Consider the following 25,216-nt stretch of genomic DNA (forward strand, 5'->3'; position numbering starts at 1 on the left):
ATATTTTCCTCCCCTTTTTAACTATTAAGACATTTGCCTATCTGAAATTCTGAAATGCCTCTGACTCAGAATCCACCATGTACCACCTCCATATTTATTTTGGGTTTCCACTTCCTGTTAACCATTTGTGTCTTAATTCTAAACTTCTCACTATTGCTTTTGTCCTTCATATTCAAAGAAGACTGATGACACAGAGGATGATGACTTGTGAGTGAATTGGATTTAAGGGACACAGTTCATCAGCTTTACTCTCTCTCTTCCTGAATAGGAGTCAAAGTCCAGTGGAAGGACAAAAATCAATTGGCCAATGGTCCAGGATGTAATGAATGACCTTGGTGTCTTTGATACCTGACCAAGATCAAAGAGCTTCATATCGCCTGCTTCAACTGCTTTCATGGCCATTGGAACACATCATTCTCATCTACCTATTCAATTGGGGAGAATCTTCACGTTTGGGGTAGATAAGTTGCCAACAGATTTGAATCCTACTGGTTAGCTTCAACTCAAGTTAGCCCATCTGTCAAGATGGTTTATCAGGATGTGGTCACTTTGCATACTGTAGCTTATTGGAGCCCCATGTAAAAACTGGATGAAAGTTGACTCCAAAAGTATATGAGCAGTCCTGAAAAGGGGTCTGCAAGCCCTCAATCAGAGTATTTCCTGATTATCCAATGTCACACTATTATCAATATGCATTCCCTGTCTCCTCTTCTTATTTACTTTTTATAACTTGCTGTAGACTTGGAAAATAGATCCACAGAATTGCTAGAAAACTGTGTCAACTATCAGTAAAGAGGTTTCAAATAAAGATCTTAAATTATTTTCCATGAATAAAATGGGTTTTGAATTCTTAAGTGTATTTATTTATTCATTTATTTCTTGCTTTATTTTGCTAAGTTCTTTAAAAATTTCTCATTTGATTCTCACAACACCCCTAAGAGTTAGGTATCATTATTCTTTCCATTTTCAAGTTTAGGAAACTGGGGTAGATGGGGTCAAAACACAAAGGCAAGTCTTTCTGTCTACAAGCCCATTGCTCTATTCACTTTGCCCCTATGTCTAGGTAATTGTAGAATCATTTAAAACTGTAATACTTGCTCACATAGCAACATGAGATAGCTCTTAAGTCCACAAAAGAAAAAAAGACTTCTAGAAGGGAAAGTTTTTGATTCCTATATAAAAAGGATATAAAAATTCAAAATAGCATGTAGGTCTCTATTGTTTGTCAGTTCTTAAAAAATCTCTACAACTAGTGAAAGATTTATAAAATAACCAGATGACCACTTTGTATCTCCTAATATTCTTTGTTTTCTTCAAAACTCAACTTAAAAACCACTTTCTATATGAAAAATTCGCTGATTACTCTCAGATCTCCCCTAACTCCTCAACTTACAGTGTATTAATTTGTATATATTCTGTATACATTTAAGCATACCAGCAAAGAAACTGAATCAATTCCATTTGATTTCTCTTAGGAATATTCTGAAGATTATCTGGACAAGATACCAGATACTGAGGTCCTTTCTTGAACCAAATTGCAAAGCATTCAAACTTTACTGCAGAAAGTGCAGCTCCCAAGGGTTGCCCATATGCTTACCCAAAAGACTATTTTAAGGAGAACTCCACAAGGCAAGTATTCATGTGGTAGTCAGAAGAAACAATACAAGGATACTCTCAAGGTCTCTCTGAAGAACTCTGGAACTGATTGTGTTACATGGAAGATGCTGGTAAAGGACATCCCAGCATGGTATGCCCTCATCTAAGAAGATGCTGTGCTCTATGAACAAAGCAAAATTGAAGTAACTCAAAAGAAATGCAAAATGAGCAAATTAGAAAATCCATCTCAAATGTTCATGTGGGCCATTTGTGCTCAACCTGGGGTAGAACATTTCAAGCTCATATTGATCTGATCAGTCCCCTTGGACACACTGTAACTTGATTCTAACATAGTGATGTAATTCTGGTCCTCTTTAAGAACAAAGAACAATAACCAACCATAAGGCTGAACTTATGATTTCGTTGCTATGTACTGCATGTAGATCGTGAATTCAGGGCTTTATGGTTCCAAAGGCAACTCTCTATCCACTATCATTTCAGTTATTTAAAACTATTTATGACCTCACTGGGGATTTTTTGGCAAAGATACTGGATTGGCGTGTCATTTCCTTCTCCAACTCATTTTACAGGTGAGGAAACTGAGGCAAACATGGTTGTTTCTTGCCCAGGGTTACCCAGCTAGTAAGTGTCTGAGCCCAAAGTTGAACTCAGGAAAATGATTTTTTCCTGAGTCCAGGTCTGGCCTACTATCTACTGCACTTCTTAGCTACTATAGAGACAGAGACAGAGGTAGAGAGATGTATGTACATATATGTATGTATATATATATATATATATATATATATATATATATATATATATATATATATAATGCAAGCATGTGTGCATGTACTGTATCTATAGACTATTAAAAGTCTTTGAAACTTTAATCTATTAAATGTAGGCAGCCAGATAATATAATGAATACAACAGTGGGTCTAGAGCCAAGAAGACCTGAGTTCAAATCCAGCCTCAGACATTTCCTAGCTCTTTGACCCCCAAGCAAGTCACATAACCTTGGTTTGCCTCAGTCTCCTCATCTAAAAAATAGGGATAATAATTACACCTGCCTCTCAGAACTTTTGTGAAGATAAAATGAGATAGATAGTAATTTTAAAGAGCTTATCATAGTGCCTGGGACATCATAAACGCTATATTATTAAAGCTTTAATATAGCAAAAATATTTTCTCTACTGTTAGAATGTAAGCTAATGGAGGTCAGGAATGCTTTTTAAATTTATTTTTAAATCACCTAGGATAGTGCTTAACACTTAATAAAAGTCATTTGATAAATGATTGTTGGTTAATCGATTTTCTATCAGTTGTATTTTAAGTAATATTCAATTCATTTTCTTAGATAATAATAATAAAGTTGAAAGGTGCTAGGAAACGTGTAAGTTGAAAAAACAAAGTAAGAATTTGAAGTTATAGGGTGAGTTCATTTTCAGTGATTATAACCTCAAAATTGCCCTAGCCAATAATATACTTCTAAGAGGGTCAATCTCATAAAGGATAGCTTATGGCTGGGCCAATGTTAAGGATGGCCTAGGAATGAAGCAGTATTCAGTGCCGTGTACTTGATGATCAAAGTTATCACTTTGAGGAGGACTGATGAGCCAGACTATTTTCCAGTGATGAATAATTCCCCTGCTTAAATTGGAAACAGAATAGAACAAAAAGGTCAAAGCTGCTGAGTTCTATAATCTGACACAAAGGGAAACCTCATTCTTCAAACTGTTGCACATTGGTCTTTTAGATGGTACTTGAAAGATCTTGTTTCAGAAAACTGTTCAAGGGTTATAGGTTAGACCTAAATACAAATCTCCTTAGGGTTTTCAAACAAAGTGATTAGCCAGTTCCCTGAAGGTGCTTTTTTCTTGCCCAATACTCATTCCTTCAGTAGAAAATTTCCTAATAATTTTTTTTCTACAATCAAACCAGACTTGTTGTTTTGCAGGGAGAAATAAAGTGGCTGAATGCTTTTAAATTGCATTTTGAATAGATGATAGACTCAAATGGCCTTAAATAGATACTTGTGAAAACAACATCTATTGAGGAGATGAGGAGGAGGAAGAAGAATATGACAGAGATAAAAATATCTTGTTAACTTTAAAATCAGATATACTTATTTTATCCAAAAAGAAAAAAGAACTTTATTTCCCTTCCAGATAGAATGCCCTTGCCTGATGCCAAGAGAATTAAGTCTATCTTTTCAATTAAATAAAATCATATTAAGTACATATTCCTTTCAAGGAACTATACTGGGTGTTGGAGAAGTAGAACTATAATAAAACATAGATTTTGTCTTTCAAAGAGCTTACATGCTAATAGAAGAGCTATGACACAAAAATACATAGCCACAATATAGACCAAGACACAACAAATAAAAACAATGCTAGAAGAAATTCCAGGAGGGGCAATTAATCTATCTAACCCAGTCTATCCAGTTCAAGGGAACTATTTTGTTTGTCCATCACTCTGTCTTCATATCTCTGTTAGCATAATTCAGATTCAAAGATCAAATTACCAAGTATTTATTGAATGCAAAGCTTTTGTAGTCTGAATGATTATCTAGGATCTCCATTTTATGAACATTAAATTCATTTCAGTTGGAGAAACATTTATTAAGTGCAAGGAGTCACTATTTATATCAAATTCATGGGGCCTGGAGGGAAAGAACCATATTTGTGAAGACATCCCACAACTATTCAACCATAAGCAAATTGGGCTAAAACAAACATTTCAGTCAGCCTTATTTGCCATCCATTTTTCTCCAAACTTGGTTACACAGATGTATTGATCTAAGGACATATTTATACACAAACCAGTATTGATTCTTCCCTGGGAAGTGTAGTTCTTTGGGAATAGAATTTTCCTGATAATTTCTTTGTATGTTATTGCATAAAAGATTTTGGATTAAGAGCAATAGGACTACATAGGGATACATTTAACAAAACTTTATTACTACTCACAAGGGGAGGGGAACAAATGCCATTAGGAAATAGTCATGGTGTGCAGCTCCCATCACTCCAGTAGAAGTCTTTGAGCCCTTCAAGATTCAAATTTGTATAGAGTTTTGGACCAAGAGCTTCCCTGTTGTCTATTGGACCAGTAAAATAAAGATAATAAGGAATGAAGAATGAGAAGAAAGGATTTGAAGAACGTCACTCTAATTGTGACAATCCACAAAAGGTTGGTATGGGGGGGGGAGAGGGAATAAAACCCACTCTCAGAATTTATTCACGTTGAATACATGCAATGATAGGACTTTTTCAGGCAAACTGGTTTTCATCCATCAACAATGCTAAAAGGCATAATTATAAACAAATACAATAGCTTCATTTACTTTACCTTTAGTTAGAATAAATGATCTCTCTCGAATTTGTTTGTCCAAAATCCACATTTGCCTCTTATCACATTCTACTTTATATCACATTTTCATCATAGTTTATCTTATTTCTTTCTCTCTCCAATTAAAGCATAAGCTTGAGGGCAAGGTCTGGGTCTTTTATCATTTTTTTAATCCCCAAGACCCAGTGCAGTATCCTAGAAATATTAGGCACTAATACTTATTTGTTGAATTGCATTATATAAATGTGGCCTTAAAGTAATAAATATATTGTCATTCCTTATCTGTGAAGTTGGATAATTCTCTCTATTCAATACAGTTTGTCACTCCGATGCTTTACTTACTCAGAGGTGATGAACACAAACTATAGTTTAAATTAGAGAGAAAGAAGAAACACACAAAATTAGTACAAAGGGAAATTCTGAATGGGTTTCCTTAACTTAGCTTAGTCGATAACAGCAAATCCATAACATGAATATGATTGTAATAGAGATAGATAGATTGTGAAGGACAAGATAAAAATCTGCCAAAATTAAAAGAATTAATATCATAATAATATGATAATATTATTATTGGCGTTAATATCATAAAAATGCACAATTACATATTATTTTATGTTTTAGAAAGCACCTTTTTCGCAATCCTATGGAGAAGGTACCACAAGTACTATTATCCCATTTATTTATGAAGAAACTGAGGCTCAGAGATACTGAGTCATTTGTCTGTTACCATACAAATAATAAGTTTCAAAAATAAGATCTGAATTCAAATCTCCTGACTCCAAGGCCATCAGCCCTTTTGCCACACCAAGAATTTTGAAGCCAGAAGGTTTCCAAAGTTATAGAGATCATTTAGACCAAAATCTGTTTTGTGTCATGGATCTATTTTGCATGGATCTGATAAAGCCAATGAGCCAGGTTTTCATTTTCTGAATAAGGAAATTAAAATACAGAAATGAAAGATAAACTCCCAATATTGAACATCTAGCTAGTAGCAAAAAGCCCTAAGTGATTTGACTGGGAAGGTACCAACAATAGCAATGAAAGCTCTAGCAATAGCATATAGATTTGCTTTCTCCAGTTGATGGACTTGAAAGTAAGCAATGATATCAGAACACGAGTCACAAGTAGGCTTTTGAAAAACATTGGAAAAGAAGTATGGGTGCAGACAAAAGGGAGCAGAGAATGGTTCTTTGGGCTTTGGCACATTCCTTGCCAACATACTTTTATCTTTAAAGGGATCCTGTTCCAGAAGTATAAGTTTGAAGGACTGATGTCTGTACCTGATCTGAAGTAAGAGAGAAGACAGACAAAAACAAGGAAGTAGAGATTTATAGAACCAGGAAAATGGAAAATCAACACAGGCTGCCTTCTTCCAGTGGGTTCCACTATATGCATCTTCCAAGAAAGCCACAAGCCACTCCATGAGCTCCTGCCAGAGACAGCACAGCTCTGATTATAAGTGAATTGCCTTTTCTGCTTTCTCAGATGGAACACTCAAAAACTGAATTCTAACCTCAGGTCTAAAGAGAAGAAAGATCACGCCTCCAACATTATACATAATACGCACTTCATAAATGTTTACTGAATTTATTGAATTACTGAATATGTGGGTCCCTCAGGCTTCCTAGGCTGTAGTAAATTAAAGGGTTTGACCAGAAGAACTTGAAGGTGTCTTCTGGATATAAATTTAAGGTCCTATAATTTTGACTCACAGAGATTTTTGCTTTGGGTAAGAGTTCAATCAGATAGAATATACATACATACCACAAAGACACACACACACACACACACACACACACACACACACACACACACACACACATATATATATATATATATATATATATATATATATATATATATACATACATATATCTCATAGATATTATAGCAGATATTACACAATCTGCTTTTATTACATTTTATCTAATCTAATTAAACACTTTACAACTTTATAAAGTAATGGCATTAAAAGGAAGAAAGGAGTGCTAATTTATTACTAAAAATAAGCAGAAGAGGGCAGAAAGTTCAGTAAAAGATACCTACATTGTTGTAACTACCATGATAAATTTTAAATATGCTTAAATGAAAGCTGTACATAGTAGAAATTCAGAACTCCACATAAAATCCTCTTTTTCTGTTCCTTGTATGAGGAAATATTTGTGTGTGCTCATATTTGTTACATTTATAATAAAATAAATAAATAATGTGCTAATTGAGTGTGATGGAACATATCTGTAATCCCTGCTTACAGGGATATCCTTAGGAGGATAAGATTGGTTCAGCTCAGGAGCTTTGAGTTAGAGGTAGACTAAAGCCAATCAGTTGATTGAACTAAGTCCAAGACCAATGTGATGGAGCAGATCACCAGACTGCTAAGAAGGGGCAAACTGTATCAGGACAGAAAAATACACGTTAAAACTTTTACATCAGTCAGTAATAGGATCCTGTGAGTGGCCACTACACTACTTCCAACCTGGCAGTGACAGTCTCAAAACAAACAAATGAAGAAAAACTCAAATAGAGGGGAGGGAGAAAGGAAGGACGGGAGGGAGGAAAGGAGGGAGAAAGGAAGGAAGGAAGAGAGGGGGGAAGAAAGGGAGGAAGAGAAGGGAAGGAAGGAGGGAGGAAGGGAATGGAAGGGAGAAAGAAGGGAAGGAAGGATTTCACATCATCTGTTCCTTATCATCTTATGGGACACTCTCAACCTCCAAGTCAACAAGTACTCCAATAATAATTGAGCCTGTTCAGGTCTAAGATTTTATAATGATTGCAAGAACATCTATTTTGCTCATTATGGCTCAAATCAAAAATATTATCACAACAACTTCATCATAGAAGCATTGAATAGTGATCAGTGACAACAACATAACAGTAAACAAATTAGAGGCACAATGCAACACATTATGTTTCACTCTTCAGAAAGAGTCCCCCAAGTCTCTTTGAAAATCCTACACTTCACAAATGCTCTTTCTCAGATCATCATACTTCATAAGTCCAACATCTAGGAAAAAGGATTTCTTATTTCTTTTATTTTATTTTGTGTAGGAAATTGGGATTAAGTGACCTGCCCAGGGTTACACAGCTAGTAAATATTAAGTGTCAGGGCTGGATTTGAATTGAGGTCCTCCTGACTTCATGGCCAGTAATCTGTTCACTGTGAAATCTAGCTGCCCCAAAAAAAGGATTTCTTCCCAAGGCCTTCCATCTCTTTACTCTGAGCATTTTATGGGCTGTATCCCTTCCTGAAATGCTCTCCTCCCTATGTCTGCCTTCTGGCTTCTTTCAAGTCCAAGCTAAAATCTCACCATTTCAAGGAAACCTTTCCCAATGTCTCTTAAATCTAGTATCTTTCTTCTGATGGTTATTTCCTACTTATCCTATATGTACTTTGTTTATAGATAGTTGTCCACATGTGAGCTCTCTGAGTGGCCATGGGTTTTTTTTTTCTTTTTATCCCCAGTACTTAGCATAGTTCTTTAAATATAAGTAGGTGCCAAATAACTGATTATTGGCTGAATCAATCTCTACTATAGATGTGTTATCAATTTTTAGGTATTTTACCCACATTTCTTTTGTCACATCTCTTTGCTCACTATCCATTTACATTTATGTGTAGTACAGTTGCTGAAATGCCCCTATACCCCAATGTCTTCAGTGGTTTGATAAATTCATAGAATCTTGCTGGCACAAAACCTGTGAAGATTCTTCCCAGGTTTGCCAATGTTCTATATAGATGAAATATGCTTTTAGTGAAATTTGCACTTTCCTGTGAAAATTATTATTATGTCAAAAACCACATTAATCAGGAATATTTCCATTTTTAACACTGAAGAAAATGAATTCATCAAACACCAAAATGATCATTGACAATGAAAAGAAAAAAAGACAGGAAGTAAAATAAGTTGCACCCAAGGAATTACTCATAAATAAAATGGTTTTCAAAGATTCCCTATGGCATTCAGAACTATACTTACACATAGCAGAGAAAGTTCTGTGCTATGTAATGTGAACAGAAACAATCCTGGACTGAGAATAGGTTCTGGTTGCACTGCTAATTAGCTGTATGGCATTGGACAATTTACTACTTCTCTAGGTTCCAGTTTACTCATCCATAAAATCAATAGGTTCAACTAGTTATCCTCCAAACTTCCTTCCAGAATATTATTTTTATGCTACATAATGGTTCAAGAAGTCCCTTAATGCATCCAAAAATATCTCTCCCATAGATTTATCACTGGTCATAAAAATTAAACCATTAGAAATCCAATCATTTAATTTAAGTATTGCCCTGTTAAAACTCAAATACTTTGTGAAGAATGAAATAAACAATAAGTTATATTAATAACACATTTTACATCATTTTTCATATCCTTTCCGATGTGGCAGATGGGGTAGACGAGGAACAAAAGTAGTGAAGAGAGAAAAGTCCAACAAAATAAGATAGATTTGCACCAAAGTACCAAATGAGGAAGAGCAGAAACTTCCTGGAACAATATAAGATGTCTCACAAAGGATGTTAAGGATATTGAAGAGGAGATGGGATTGCATAAGATATAAACTTGACCTTCACAATCTTTCCCAAAAATATTATTAGGCCACTAAGTGGAAGGTGGAAAATTTTAATTAATCAGATTATATGAGCATTTTCTTTTAAAATCTTAGCTTGCCTCCAGTTGGGTATCATAGCATAAGAAGATATTAATATTTCCAATTTTGACACAGCTCTGATGACAACTAAGTTTAACATTTCGTAAATCTCTAAAGAAATGAACAAAAACCTTTTTCAGGGCAGAGTGGTAGTACCCTGGGATTTGCAGAGGAAATGGAAATTTATGACAAACTTAAAGAAAAATAAATGGGTCTCTTCCAAACAAATCCCAGTGGATGGCGGGGAAAGAAGATTTGTCTTACAGGATGTTGTATTAATACTTAATGGAAATAGCCAAAAAAAAACCCATCACTACTTAGCAAAGAGGCTCTTGTGAAATAAACCCTTTTAGCAACACCAAAAACATGGTCTCATGTAAGTGAGCTCTGAATTTTGCACTGAGCTATGGTGAGATGTTAAATTTTATAATTGGCTACATCAGTCTGGATGTAGCCTAAATCTGCTCCATCTTACCTGCTTAGTAAATTCTAGAAATACAGAGATGCTTCCAAGAAAAAATACATGAAATGTAAAATGTTATTGCCAGTTCTCTATGAAAAGATTGAAAATTTTGAATAGTATATACATACCTCCAATTAGTTGGGCAAGAAAACTTGCTGGGTGCTTCTGGGTCCATCCAGAATATGGTATGTGCACTGAAATCCTTTCATAAGAACGTCCTAGAAATCAAGATATGTATAAAATTCTGTTCAAGGAAAAATTTAATCAGTGTTTAAGATGTATTAATTAGTTGAACTTGAGTAAATCCCTAAACTCTGGACTTCTCTTTTCTCATCCTTAAAATGAGAGTTCAAATAAATAATTTTAGTTCTTTTCCAGCTCTGTTGGGGGTCCTTATTGATTTTCAGAAGATTGAGCTTGTCTGAATCTGAGCTGGTTTCTAGTCACATGAAAAAATGCTCTAAATCATTATTGATTAGAAAAATCCTAATTTGCATTTCAGAGTGGACAGCTCTGAAGTACCACTTCATACCTCTAAGATTGATTAAGATGGCAGGGAAAGATGATAAATATTGGAGGGAATATGGGAAATCTAGGATATTAATGCATTGTTGATTGAGTTGTGAAATGATACAACCATTCTAAAGAGCAATTTGGAATAATGCCCAGAGGAGTATAAATATATACACCCCCTTTGGACATAAAACTGTGCATGTCCTTTAATACTAAATGTGTATCCCAAGGAGATCATAAAAAGGGAGAAAAGATCCACTTGTGCAAAAATGTTTGTAGAAACCCTTTTTGTAGTGACAAGGAACTGAAAATTGAATAGATGTCTATCAGTTGGTGAATGGCTGAATAAGTTACGATATATGAAAATATTGAGTATATATATATATATTCAAATATTAAAATATTGAGGGGGAGTGTGTGTGTGTGTTCAGAAAAGCCTGGAAAGACTTAGATGAACTGATGATGAATGAAGTGAGCCAGGAGAACAGTGTACACAGTAACAAGAAGATTATGGGATGATCAACTGTGATGGACTTGGGTTTTTTTTTTTTTTTAACAATGTGGTGATTCAAACCAATTCCAATAGACTTGGGATGGAAATTGCCAATCACATCCAGAGAAAGACCTATGGAGACTGAATGTGGATTGAAGCATGGTATTTTTAGTTTTTGTTTCTGTTGTTGTTTGCTTTTTATTTGTTTTTTCTTTCTCATGTTTTTTTTTTCCTTTTGATCTGTTTTTTCTTGTACAACATGATAAATATGTTTAAAAGAATTGCACATATTTAACTCAAGATTGTTTCAGATCAATTGATTCAGATTTCAGAGCAATCTTCAGATTGTTGTCTTGAAGAAGGGAAAGGGGAAGGGAGAGAGAGAAAAAAATTTGGAATATAAAGTTTTACAAAAATGAATTTTGAAAACTATCTCTACCTCTATTTAGAAAAAAAATAAAATATTATTTTTTTAAATTTAAAGTTTCTGGGCTGCCCATAGTTGATCATTATCATTGTCAAAGTGGTAGAAGCTATCCATCAGAGGTGCCATTTATCACTCTACTTTTGAAATACCCTTCCAACTAGAGATTATATTTTCAGTCACCTGGGAGGCCAAGGCAACAGCAAACAAAGAAGGAATGTTATCTCTATTGGGAGGACAGCTATCATGATTTTATTCATATTTCTGTGACTGTGCTATGATGTTTCTTGTTCAGATCTCTCAAACCTTAGTCTCACTACATTTTAGTCAAAGAGATAATAAATTTACTCTCCTTTACACCAAGAAATATTCAGAGAAGCCCTGTGTAAGGATTTGGGTGCCACAAATGAACAAGTGGAAGACATTCTGACTGGCACCAACATTCACCGTTTTTTCATTCTGTATGTCCCATCTCTGATGCATTCTAGCTCTGGATTACTTAATCTCTTAGTGCTTCAGCAACTCTAAATTTTTAAGGATTTGGGACTGGGTTGGGGAGGGGGGAGTGTTTGTGTGTGTGTTACATTTTTTTTAATTGGTATTATTTGTTCAGTTAATCATGTCTGCCACTCCATGAATCTGTTTGAACTTTTCTTGGCAAAGATACAAAAGTAATTTGCCATTTCCTTTTCCAGCTCATTTTGCAGATGTAGAAACTGAGGCAAACAGAATTAAGTGACTTGCCCACAGTCACAGAGCTAGTAAATATCTGAAATCAAATCTGAATTCAGGTCTCCCCTCTTCTAGGGCTGGCATTCTATTCACTACACTACCTAGTTGTCTTAATTTTTAAAATTAAGAAGCATTTATTTTCTCTATCTCTTACCTGCCTACCTCTCTTCCCCATTGGAAAAAAAAAATGGAAAGAAGGTTACACATGCTTCCATAGAGGAAGTTTCCTAATCCAGGAACTCCTAAATCAATAAAATCACTATCCGTTCCCTATAACAAAAAATCACAGATCTCTTTGCTATCTCTATCATTTGACCCATTAGGAAAATAGTTTCTTCTATTATAAAAACTACTTATTTTGTCGGGTACTTTAAAAAATGAAAAGCAATGGACAAACATAGTCAAACAACCATTCAAATTGGACCTCAGTTGTAAAATGGGCCTAATTCACAAGAGTACTATGAGTACCAATTAATGATTTGTTTATGTGGGTAAAGAGAACTTTAATGTTTCGAAAGAGTACCATGTAAAGTTTGCCAAATATTCATGGTAGTTATTATAAATAAGGATTACCAAAGTCTGGAGAGATTTTAATTTTTCTTATCTGTGGATATTTTTGAAAATTAAACTTCAAGGCTGTTTTAAAATTGTGTGTTAATAGTCTGGATGTCAACAATATTTCTGTTGATTCTTGTCCACTACCACACTTTGTCTCCCAAATAAATTGATATTTTTATCTGCTTTGGATTTCTTTGAAGAAGGAAAAAGGAGAGATTTAGTCATATTTTGCTTCTGCATTTCCATTTTTTTTTCAGACTGTTGTTCATGAGTTGTTTCCATATGAGATATTAACTAATTCTAATTGCTTGTGTAATCCAAGCAGACAGCATGTACAGTATTAAGCCACTTCTGAGCCACCTATTTTCTGTATGCAAATCAGACAGAAACAAATGTTTGGCCCCAGCTGGGCAAAACGTCCCATTTAGAATTCTTTCTCTCTTCTTTGTTCTTTGATGTTCTGCAAATGAGCTTTAGAACTCCACTCTTCACACAATTCAATTTTACAGGCCCATTATCTGAGATATAATGTGGAGGTTAAATATATCAGGGCAGCCATTATGTGAAAATAATTAACAGTAATGAATAATGCACTAATTCCACTGATGAGAGATGGTTATATGTGTAATGAAGTGTTGGGGCAGCCCTGACAAATGAAATTAAAATATTTAAACACTGTTTTATGATATTACTTTGCTCATATAATTTCCTTTACCTACAATGAGCCACTTCGATTATCGTCATTATCTTGACAGCTCTGAAGGATGATATAGTGCAGGTTAATGTGACAGCGATTAGTCAGAGAGAAAAGCCATTACATAAAACAGAGCCGACTGAGGGAGAAAGGTCCTCTGTACTTTCCTGTTTCAAACATGAGAAGAATGATACTATCAACATCACTTCAATATTGAATGGATAGAATTATCTTGTCATTCAGCTACAGCCACTGAAGAACTACCTATTTGTACCTGCAAAGGAAAGGTCAGCCTTCCTTAATCACCCATAAAAATATGTTGATGGATTCTTTATTATCAATAATAGTGACAGGAAGGAAGGAAGGCCAGAGCTTACTAAGTTTCTCTTTCAGGTCCTTGCAGTCGGTCACTCCAATTTATGCTCAAGTTCAAAGCTGAATCTCAGAGTCCAGTATGTTAGAAATCGTACCATGGCTGATACAACCTTATTATCCTAAGTATCTATTCCAAAACAGGATCCCTTTCTTAATCCCTCCTGTCTGATATGATCTTAAGGTGTTTTAATTCATTTGGGGAATAAACTTGGGTTTCACTGTATTAGGGTCACTCTGCTGAAAACTTTCTCTCACTGATAGTTTTGGGTCATTTCTGTCTAAGCATGTGACCAAACACCTTTGAAAATCAAGGAAGTTCAAGAGAGGGGAAAAAGTCCAATGAGGAGATGATCTATTACTGGTTCATCAAAGTAAATCTAGAAATCATAAAAAGGGAGGGGAGGCAAATGGCCCTAAATCGTTAAAATGAGTGAAAGTCATCCCTTCCCCGTCTTATTTCATATCGTTGCTGTTTTGTAATAATAATAAAAAAAAATTCAAATGACATAAGGGGTGACTTTTCCAGAAATTTCTTAACTTCTTTATGAAATATGCAGAATACTCATCACTCTTGTTTTTACTTTGCATTTCACATGAATCAGAACCCGTCAGAAAGTGAGAAGCACAGGATGGGGACAGGATAAGGAGCAAGTGCTGGGGCGATAGCAGAATTCAAAGGAATTCTCAGGCTATCTTTTTCTCTTACCCTTGTCTCAAGGACTCTGCTGACAATCTTCACCTGATTGCAGACATACAGGAAGACTTGCTTCCAGAATGAAGGTGGAATTCTGGTCAGACTTCTCTTTGAATGTTCTTCAATAATTGCAATTCTCCTGTTTGTCACCATTATATGTGTGTGTGTGTGTGTGTGTGTGTGTGTGTGTGCATGTAGATGTGAGTGTGTTTATATGTATGTGTGTAGATAACTAGAAAGAGGGAACCAGAGGGATGGATAGAGGGAGATATATAATGTGTGTAAATGCATATATAAGAAAGTCATAAAAAATATTTGTTTTATTTACTCAGGGGGTGAGGAAAGAGAAAAAAAGAGAGACAGAAAAACAGACAGAACATTTGTTAAATACTTACTATGTGCTAATACCTCTGAGAGGCCTTATACTAAAAAAAAATTACATCTTTATGGAAGACAAAATATAAAGAGAGATGGAAAGCCTTGAGTAGCACTTGGCAAGTTGCTACAAGTGGAGCTCGGATAAAAGTAGACATGGGGAAAGAAGTATAGAATGGGGAAGAGGGAAGAGAATACACATTTATATAGCACCTACTGTGTGCCAGACACTATGCTAATCATTTTTTACCATTTGATCTTCAGAAAAATTCTATGAGGTAGATGCTATTCTTATCTCCTTTTTACAGTTGAGGAAAATGAGGTAGAAATTACGTGATTTCCCAGCAAGTAAAAGTGTCCAAAGCCAGATTTAATCTCAGGTCTTCATGATCCCAAACAAGAGTTCTATCCATTGTGTCACCAGTTGGATGCCTGTATAATATACTTTCATTTGCTTAGGCATAACATTTACGTTTTACAAATCTATGTCTTCCGATTTGATCCCTTATCTAAATTACAGGAGACATCACTTGGCTAGACTCTAGTTGGAGGTGGTAGAAAAGCCAGGGCAAAAATCATATATTCACAAATCTTTTTTTTAAAATGTAAACCTCATAGTAGAATACCTTTTCCATTGAATGAGGATAGGAATATCAGAGTTCAGGTTCTATCAAGGGCACCTACTGTGCGACATTGAGAAAGTCACTTAAGTTTCCAGTGTTTCAGACACCTCTGGTTGAGCTGAGTTACCTCACTTCCAATGTACCTTCATTATGTTTTGTCTGGTATATGTTATCCTATGTATATTGTCTCTAATTTATTTTTTTGCTATTGATTTGGGTAAATGAATTTCTTTGCTTTAAAAAATACCTATAGATGACCAGTTACTTATTTGCATTATATGGGAAATTTCCTCAAAAGGGAAGTCCTCATAGCAATGGACTCATGACTCAAAAGAACAGCACAATTTCTCATCAGAGCTATATTCAGAATGAGGGCACTCAATTGGTGAGCATTCCAGCAGCACAGAAATAACTGAGCTTAGCACCTAGTTTGCAAGATTAACTTGAATAGGAAACCACCAGGCATACAACAGTACAAAGAGTGAAACAATCCCAACTTTCAAATAGCTTATATTTTAATGAGTCCAGCTGTCTATCAACTATACTTTATTGCCTCTCTAAAGTTAAAAATAAAATCAATCACTTTCATAGTTCAATATTGAAGCCATAAAATAATTGTTAGCAATTAAGAACTGAACTCTGAGGCAACTAAAAGGCACAGTGTTACAAACAAAATCAAGAAGTCCTGAGTTCAAATTCAGTTCAGATGTTTAATAGCTGTCTCAGAGAAATCATTTAACCTCTGGCTGCCTTGATTTCCTCATCTATGATATAGGAATAATCCTAGAACCTACATCCCAGGATGATTGTGAAGATAATTCAGATACTGGCAAAGTGCTATTTATACCTTAAAATAATATATAAATGCTAGTTATTAGTTACCAAAAATTTCTTTCAGAATATAATCACATATATATTATGTGTACATATATAAGCATAAATATATATATATATATACATAACCCATTTTGCATATAATTGAAAAGTTATGTATTAAATATTTCATTTATACCAGAGTAGAAAAACACATACAGCTTCACAAGAAAGCAGAAAGAACCATTAGAACTCAGATATTGGGAAAAGAGGATAACAGCCTTGTTAGCCTATTCTTCTATTATATAAGGAGAAAAGCTTAATCTGCATGACCTCACTTATATTCCTGATATAGTCTGCTGCAGCAAAACCAAAATTATGGTAAAGTAGGGCACTGAGTAAATCTTACTGTGTTCACTCAGTGAATGTATATATTTTTCTGAACTCATTTACAATCTTATTTTATTTTCAAATGTTTAGTCATTTCTGCTTGCCAATTGCCACCTCAAGAAGTAATAAGAGAAAACAAGACAAAGCTTAAAAATTACCATCCCACCTCCCACAATACACTCAAAACACACTTTTTTGTACAAGTTTGAAAAGTAAGCACCATATAGAAAGTCTATCAATAAGGCTTGAAAATAACATACCAACTCTCTCATACTTCTTGCATTTAGTTGGAAAAAATACAATTTACTTCAATTATCTGACAATGAAGTGCCTCTGTAATAAATCTAACATTAAAAAATCATTTCCAGCAAATTACTCCAATAAAATCAATGAAGGTCAGGCTCAGCTGTAGCAACAAATAAATGACATGCTATTGATAGGCTGGAGGGACTTAATTGTCATTTAGAAAGGTTAAGGGGATAAAGCAATCTAATACAAAGCAGGTGTTTACTAAACAAAAATAGTGGTGGGGGTGGGAAGGAATAATCTCACCAGGTCAGGGAGAGGAATAAGAGAAGTTTAAATTAGACTGCCATAGCTGCCCTATCTAGTCCCAGAGCAGAAAAAGGAGTTGTTTCCCCTCTCCACAATATGTGTGTTTTGAATTGGTCAATATTTATCTGCTTCAGTGGTGTTTTGTGATCTTTTTACCTTTTCTATATTGAAACCCTGAAACAGATTTTCTGCTAATAGAAAATGATGAATTGATAGAATTGAATAGCACTACCCTTGGCAGAGCAGCCAGGTTAAGAACAGCTTGACCCAAACAGAGCCCATAGCCCTGAGAAATCGCCAATTCTCCTTACCCAGACATAGTTTGCCATTTCTCTAATATGAAAGTTCCACCTATTTTTAACGTATTCTCAAAGAATTATAAAATTTAATTTCTAAATCTTGACATGATGTTATCAGAATTTTTTGGCATATGAAAGCTAATGTATTGCTTTATGACTGAGATAGTTTAGAATCTGGGTTTATAAACATTTTTGAAATCTTTTGATAACCATATTTCAATGTAATTGGTTTCTTTATTAATCTTATGTAGCTTACTTTATGCATTTATAAAAATTGTTCTGAGGAAGGGGTCCAAGACCTACCAAAAAAAAAAAAAGGTGTAAGTGTAGAGAGTTCTTTCTGGCTTATTTCTATTTCCAACATGAACATTTTACTTATAGACACAATGGCATGAGCCAAGCTCATTGCTTGAAGTCTCATGGTAGAGTTGGGATGGAGCAGTTCTGCAACAATACTTGGGGGTAGAGGAGTCACTGCTCTTTTCTCTCTTCTCAAAGAACTTCATGACCACAATTTACAGACACAATTTTCTTAGTCTTTAAAACACAATCTGAAATGGAGGCACGACTTGTAGAGCTCCCACCCAACCACATACCTTATGTTCAGGGACACAGTTTCTATATGGGTTTATATGATTGTCCCAGAGTCTCTTTAACCAGGCATAATAGAGAGTATCTAAGGAGCACATCCTCGGATCTAAAAATGGTTTGCCAGCTGAGGCTGTATTCTTTTTGATGAGGTATATTTCTCCTTTGGGTGGTATATGATTATAAATGCAGAGTTCTTTGGAGTTTTGGTCCAACATCTTCACTTTGCAGGTAAAGGAACTCAGGTACCACAGAAGTTATATGATTCACTTAACAGCACAAAACTAACTCATGGGAGAGCCAGGACTAGAATCCAATTCTCACTACCATCTAATCCACTGCCACTTCCCAAATACCATTCTTTCAAGCTAAATTACAAAAATATAAAGTAGGATAACAGAGTATAAAATAGCCCAAAGGAAGCCTACCTATCATTGGATGCATTACCTATGGATGCACACATGGACTTCAGAACACAGATCTGCCATTGTTGATCCTGCTTTATTAAGTAAATGAGAAAGAGATGTGTTGCTGACTTGCAACTAAAAACACATACAAAAGACAGTAAGTTGATCATTCTGCCCTTTTTTTCCTTCTCCAACTGCAGTAGAGGGAAATGATGTTGCATGCTTTGGGGTTAGGAGAGAAGCTTTGAGCCTTAATGTCCCATTCCAGACTCATGTTTGGCTGGAAATACAGGGCTCTGTTCTTTCCTGCTTAGACAAAAAAATTTATAAAGCCCAGGCTATGACTGAATCACAGAACTTCAAAAATCCAGAGAGCTAGTCCATAAATGTCTGGGAGTCAGAGTCCATCTGAGATATTGTGGACAGTCAAGTCTGGTACAGAGTAAAATATCAAGTGACCTTTAGTATAAAAGCATATCAGGATTGCAAAGAGGGAGTGACAGTGTCTCATCCTTTGTCTATGCTATATTCAGAAAACTGGTGAGACAAATGCTTTGTGGAAACTGTTTTAAATTTGATCCCTCTCTTCCTAGGTACCAAAGTGATAGGCAGGAAAGTATGTCCTCAGGTATTACAGAAAACAAATGTGATACTTCTGTTCATACAATATTTTCTCAGCAAAGATCCCCTTTGAAAGAGAATTGATATTTATTGTTTAAATAATATTTAAGTAATATTATTTAAATGATAAAATTACCATTTAAATTATATTAAAATGAAATTTAATCAATGATACCAACTGTATAAAAGGTAAAAATTGTAAATGGCAATTTATGTCAGAGAGGACACACCCAAATGGGTGCTCAAGTCCCTAGCATCAAAGAAAGATAATCTTCAGAAATTCCCTAGAATCTTGAAAATATTTGTAGCCAACCATGCTCTGAAAAACTTTTTCCACTCAAGATCACTTTTCACCCAAGTAATTTCTATGTGACTCCAGGTATATAGAGGCATGAAATAGATATACAAATCAAACATTTACTGATAATAAATCCTAATTTTGCAACCCCCACTTTCAGTTACATGACCCCATAAGGATCATGACCCACAAACTAAGAAGCTTTGCTTTAGAGTATCACTTTTAGAATCCTGAAGGAAGGCAGTTAAATAGCCTTTTTTCTGGGATATCTACTTATAAGTGTAGGTGAGAATAGAGGTAAAGTGCTTTACCTAGAAGATAATTATACATTCCTTAAGGCTAATCCTTTTTTCCCCCAAAAAAATTTGCTAATTCAATGTAAGTTCTATGTAATTTTCATTCATTTTACCTAAAAGGGAATAACTACATAGTACATGATTCTGTTATAGGATTTGAAGAATTGAATTAATAAATAGACAAAGTTCCTTCTACTTATTGTTAGATTTAGTAGTGTTCTGGGATGAGAAAAGTAGTAGTCTTCAAGTCAGAAAATCTGGTTTCTGCTTATTTAACTCCATAGCATTTAAATTACCAAGGAATTGTTTTACAGAGCAGAAAAAAATATAAATTAAAAAAAAAGAAAAGATCAAGAATGTCAAGGAAAATAATGGGGAAAGGGAAGTAAGAAAAAAAGAGGATCTAGTATCAGATTCTAAATTATATTTTAAAAGCAGAAATTATGAAAATTATTTGATATTGGTTGCAAGATAAAAAAAATCAGTCAGTAGGATAGATTACAATATTTAGAAGTAAATGAGCACAGTAGCTTTGTGTTTAATAAATGTAAATACCTGATCTACTGAGGCAAGAGCTCATTATTTGACATAAAGTTTTGAGGAAAATAAAAAGCAAAGTGATAAAAATCAAGTATCCACCAATATCTCACACAATATAGTAAAATAACCACTGGATAGCTACAATAAAAGATAATATCATAACAAATTAAAATGATCAAAGAAGAATATGTCTTTCAGAAGTTACCTATGGATGGGGAAGAATTAATGACTAAGCAAGAATTAGTGAGGATTGTAGAAGGTAAAGATTAATATTTTGATTATGTAGCACTTTTCTTTAAAAGTTTGCATATGCAAAACCAATGCAGCTAAATATAGAAGGCAAATAGAAAACTGGGGAAAATCTTGGCAAGTTTCACTGATAAGAATATCATTTCTAAGATATATAAGGACCTCATTCAAATCTATGAGAATAAGATTTATTTCTCAATTGATAAATGGTCAAAAGATACAGACATAGTCTTAGACATGAGAAAAATCCAAGCTGCTATATGAAAACAATGCTCTAACTCCCTAATAAAAAGAAAAAAAAGATAATTTGGAACTATGCAGAAAGATATATATTTGTACTTGGCTGATAAAGGAATTTATTTTTCTTGACTATGTGTATATTTGTTACAAGAGTTTTCTTTTGTCTTTTTCCCCCTAAAAGTGGAGAGAAAACACATTTTTCATTCATTGATGGAAATAAATTTTTATTCAAAAAAAATTTTTTTAACTGACTTCAAATTCCAAGTCAGTCTTTTCCTATCTGAGTTACTCTGGGGAAATCACTTAGTGTTACTGATCCTGTTTCCTTTTCCATAAATGGGGTTCATAATATTCTCAAAAATATACATGATTGCTATGAGTGTGTTTTGCAAATCTCAAAGAAGTCCTACCAAAATATGGCCTGCTATTAATTAGTAACAAATGAACATCCTTTGCATTAAATCTGATTGAATTTCTTCGGTGGCTACTCCTGACATGTTTTAGAAGTACTTTTCAGGTGCATCAAACTGATACTCCCAAGTAACTGAGGATGAGATTTCAAAAATCCAAATCAATAATAATTGGACATTATAAAAATGAACTTCTCAGAAGGTTTTAGGACCAAGTATTTGATCTAAGAAATTATAGGCATAAGAAATTCCTCCAAAATGGGAAGACACTTCTGTCTGATCAACAAAACTGGATCTAACAAAATCTTGCCTCGGGGAAATACTTTTTAATCTGATTACATGTATTCAGCTAAAAGAAATAAATGTAGGAAAAATATCCAGAAGAGAAAATATAAGAAAAGAAAACAATAAGGTTCTTATGCCTTTCCCTTTTGAGAACTTTGCCAGAGTTTAGCAAATGAATCACTAAATCCTAGATCTACCACTTACTATGTGACCCTGGAAGAATCCCTTCCCCGCACTTCTAATATTCTGCTAGTCTATTGTTCCTTTTTTTCCCCAGTTGTTTTTCAGTCATATTTGATTTATTATGACCATATTTGGGATTTTTTGATAGAAATATTGGAGTAATTTATCATCTTCTTCCTTGAATCATTTCACATATGAGGAAACTGAGGCAAACAGGATCAAATGACTTGCCTAAGTTCACACAGCTAATAAATGTCTGAGGCCAGATCTGAATTCAGAAAGGAGTGTTCCTTCCACCAGGCCCAGGACTCTAGCTACTGTGTCTCCTAGTTGTCCCTTACGGTTCCCTACAACAACAACAAGGAAAAAAATAATCATATTTGTTCTAAGTTTAGCTCTGGCCCCAATCCATACTCTTTTGCTAACATTAGTCTTGCATTTCATTTATTGCTTCATTTCTAAGCAAAAATGTTAAAAATAAAGCTGCCAGAAATAAGATTCTGTATTGAAGGCATAATTCAGAAGTCAGTGGGGACTATTAAATATTAGAGTTGTGGAAAGCTCAGGCAAATTTCTGGTGAGGCAACTGCTTGTTAAAAGAAGCTCCCCCAACTTGTAGGGCTAAGGAGCATTTTCCTCAAGACAACTGAAGTGGCAAAGGATTTTTTCCCCTTAAAAATGAGAGCCGCAAAAGATAAATTATTAATAGCTCCAAAGTAATACATCTTGCTCATATGTGGAAAGAGGCAGCACTGACGGAAGGACTGAGTGCCAGGGGCTGGGCTCCAGGGACCAGAGTTTAATTCCTGACTTTCAGTGGCCTTTTAATACCAATCATTTTCCATACACACATACACACAAACACAGCACATAGTCACACCAGCTACATGTCATACTACTTAAATATACACAAACACTACACACACACACACACACACACACACACACACACACCATCCCAGGGATCTGTGGTGAAGATGGGTCTGCTCAAGATTACAAAATAAACCAAATTCCTCATCAGATAGCTGTGAAAGAAATAGCAAAGGACCTGCATCTTAGGCCAGAATAATTTCAGGGGAGTCATGAAATGTTGAGTCGACTGCTCTCTTTTTTCTTCCTCTAGAACAATAGTTTGGAATATAATAATATTGACCCATCCTTGATGTAGAAACAGAGATCTAGAACTAGGAAAGTCTTCAGAGACCATTTAATCCAAGCATTTCTTTATAAAATGAAAAAACTTAAGCTCAGGAAGGTAATGGCCCAATGTCACATAGGTCATAAACCTCACGGAAAGGATTTGACTCCACAATCAGTGCTCATTCTACTGTATCACACAATACTTATGTAATCTCCACTACTTGAATGTAAGCTTTGTAAGGGCAAGAACTTTCTCAGTTCTGAATACCCAGCATCTAGTACAATGCCAGTACAATAAGCACTTAGTAAATACTTATTGATTTAGTGACCCCTTGGCTATGATGCTGGAGAAGGAGCACTGATTTAAAGCTGGAAGAGAACTTGAAAATCCCATAGCCTGACCTCTTCCCTTTGCAGATGAGGGAAATGTCCAAGAGGCTAAGTACTCAAAAGTCATACAAATAACAAAAAGTATACTTAGATTTGAATCCAGATTATCGTATGCTCCAATACCCTTTCTCATATTGCCTTCCCATTCTCCTGTCAAGGTATTGCTTCTATTATTCCTTTTATGATCACTGAATGTTTTTTACCTAGATGTCTTGGTAGCACATTAAATCCAATATATTTAAGACTCAGTTCTTCTGTGTTCTCTTCTCTGTCTTAAGCTAAGTTCTTCTGACTTTGCTCTTTCTATTCATGTATTAAGTCACCCCAGTTTAAAATCACTACTATCATTATCATTGATGTTGTTATTGTTACTTTTGAGATAACTAAATGGCTCAATGGATAGAAAGCTGGACCTGAAGTTAGGAAAATCTGATTTTCAAATGGGGCCTCAGACAGACACTTACTAGCTGTGTGATTCTGAGCAAGTTATTTAACCTCCATTTGCCTCTACTAGAAAAGCAAATAGCAAGCCACTGTAGTATCTTTGTCAAGAAAATTCCCATGGACAAGATCACGGAGTGGGACAATACTCGACAATCAAAAAAAGTCATCCAGGCTTAAAACTTCATTTTTATCATTCTTAACTCTTTTTCCCTTGCCCACAACCAAAATCTGATCAGTTACCAAAGCCCTTCAAGTCATTCCTCATACCCTCTGCCCTTCTTTAATTCTTTGTACTTTATCATCTCATTCCCTTTGGAATCTCCTAACTTAGCTTCCCTGCCTTGATTCACCTTTCATGTCACTTGATCCTGAATTCCACAGATTAATATTTCAAAACCACTGCTTTGATCAAATCACTTAAATACTCAAAAGCTTTCTTTGGTTCCTATCTACCTACAAAAAATATTCAAACACATTATTCCAGCATTCAAGACATTCTACAACTCCTATTTGTCTCTACCTCCATATTTCTGTTAGGCAAACTATCTTCCAAATTGTTCTATTCATCCTTTCTCAGATGCATCTTGTGTTTTCCTAAATTTATGATTGTCCTGATGTTATTTCTACATACACCAAAGGCTCTCCTACATCTCTGTGTATTTAAATTCTATCCATCCTTTAAGTCACAGCTTCAATTCCACCTTCTCTGTGAAGGCTTCTAGACATATGCCTATCTCAATAGTGCTTTCCTTCCAAACAATCTGTTAAGGTTATCTAAACCCACCATTATTAGAAACAGACAAACAGCATGGTTAAAATACCAAGAACTCAATAAAGTTAAGTATATATCCTAAAGAAGTAAATAGAAAAAGAAAGGTCTCAGAGACATTAAAATGCTCAAAGCAGCATTTTTGTAGTAGGAAACACTAATTGGAAGAAAAGAAAATAGTAATCAGTTGGGGAAAGCAAAAGAAAATATGATACATGAATTTAAAAGAACACCATTGTACCATATAAGATGAATATGAAAAATTCAAAGAAAGTATAGGAAGACTCATATAATTGATGTGAAATGAATTTGGCAGAACCTGAAAAATAATTTATATAATAATTATAATAATACAAATGGGAAGAATGAAGAAATAAACTGAATATTTCATTCATTATCTGAAATGGAAAGGCTGGAAAATCTTCTCTTGCTATCAGAGACAAACTTGTGGAGAGTCTGTCTGGTGAGGGTAGCCATCTGTTCTTCTTAAAAACAACGATGGTTATGCTCTTCATCTCTCATTATTCCTTCTCCCTACCCAAGGAGAGTAAGTAGCCATTCCACAATTTAGCTCTTTTTCTTTAAAATTTTCATTTTACATAACTGTTCAAGGAATCTCTATAACCTAGTGTGTTTAGATAAAAGCATTATAGTTTGTGTATTTATCATTTGCTCAAAATGGGGTGGGGGGAGAGAGTGTGGTCATTTACACAGAAAGCACAGAAAGAGAAAGGAATTCTCTTTTATAATCACTCAAG

The sequence above is a fragment of the Sminthopsis crassicaudata genome, chromosome 3 (assembly GCF_048593235.1).
Source record: "Sminthopsis crassicaudata isolate SCR6 chromosome 3, ASM4859323v1, whole genome shotgun sequence".
NCBI classification, from domain to species: domain Eukaryota; kingdom Metazoa; phylum Chordata; class Mammalia; order Dasyuromorphia; family Dasyuridae; genus Sminthopsis; species Sminthopsis crassicaudata.